Source organism: Erinaceus europaeus, chromosome 3, assembly GCF_950295315.1.
Source record: "Erinaceus europaeus chromosome 3, mEriEur2.1, whole genome shotgun sequence".
Taxonomy (NCBI): Eukaryota; Metazoa; Chordata; class Mammalia; order Eulipotyphla; family Erinaceidae; genus Erinaceus; species Erinaceus europaeus.
In genome coordinates, this window is record NC_080164.1 from 173,052,955 (window position 1) to 173,054,251 (window position 1,297).

The window sequence follows — 1,297 nt, forward strand, 5'->3', positions numbered from 1 at the left end:
CTTCCACCTCCAGGGTTATTGCCGGGGCTCAGTGCCTGCACTACAAATCCACTGCTCCTGTGGCCATTTTCTTTTTCATTTTTGTGGATAGGACAGAGAGAAATTGAGAGGGAAGGGGAAGATAGAGAGGGGGAGAGAAAGGTAGCCACCTGCAGACCTGCTTAATAGCTTTTGAAGCGACTCCCCTGAAGGCGGGAGGTGGGGTGTGGGGAGGTGTGGGATGGAACACAGATCCTTGCACTCTGTACTAGGTGTGCTTAATCTAGCAAGCCACTGTCCAGCCCCTTAGCTGAACACTTTCTGCTCTTCCTGAGCAAGCCAGGTGCATACCTTCTGATCTTTACTGAGAGTTTCCTGTTTGTAGAAACCACTTCTTTAGAAGACTTGTATGAACTGTCTCCTTTAGTTCTACTCAACTTCTGTTCAAATACTACCCCATTCCTAAAGTGTTCTCTCTACCTTTAATTCTGCACACTTCTTCCTGTAACTTCCCTTCCACACACTTTATGGCTTGACTTTTCTCCACAGCTCTTGTCATCAGACATACTGTCAACTTATTTGCTTATTACACATCCAGTACACTGGAATGTAAGCTTCATAGAGCCTGGACTTCAAATTTATTTTTATTCTATGCTTCAACACTTACAAGAATGCCTTGTCTTGCTTCTTGTAATTTTAGCTAAGATTAAATGCAGTATTAGTTCTTATCATTTTAATGATGATATGCCCTTTATCTGAGAACAATATATTACATCGGTTTTTGAGCAGGGAAATGAAATAGGAGCTGCTCTGACTATTTTGTTCATCAACCCCTGATATTCCAGAACCTCCTTGAAAGGTATACTACAAAAGAGAAAGCAGTAGGAAGGGGGAAGAGGAAAAAGAATAGTGCCTGGAAGATGGTATCCATTCAGTAAATCTATACTGAATTAAATAATGAATAAATTGTTTATGAAGTAGAATCCAAAAAAAAGCAATTCAAATCCCATGTTACAAGTGCTTGGTTTGTCTTCAAGGGCAAGTCAAGTATGATGCTGATGAAAAAGAAATGAGGGTCTAGGTGGCATCTGGTTAAATGCACACACTACCTTGACCAAGGACCTGGGTTCAAACTCTGGTCCTCATATTTGCAGGGAAAGATTCATAAGTGGTGAAGCAAGGCTGCAGATATCTCTCTCCCTCTCTGTTTTCCTACTCCTCTCAATTTCTCTGTGTCTCTACCCAATAATAAATAAAATTGAGAGAGAGAGATAAAGAGAGAGAGAGAGAGAGGTGATAAGACAGTTTCTCCTTGTCA

The 1,297-nt window shown here is 41.2% G+C and overlaps 1 non-coding gene across 1 annotated transcript; it reads left to right on the forward strand.

The window, feature by feature from the left end:
• The first annotated feature begins 659 nt into the window (after positions 1-659).
• On the forward strand, positions 660-849 carry LOC132537778 (U2 spliceosomal RNA). The gene has a single exon (XR_009549223.1). It is a non-coding gene; the product is annotated as a U2 spliceosomal RNA (small nuclear RNA).
• The last annotated feature ends 448 nt before the right edge of the window (positions 850-1,297 follow it).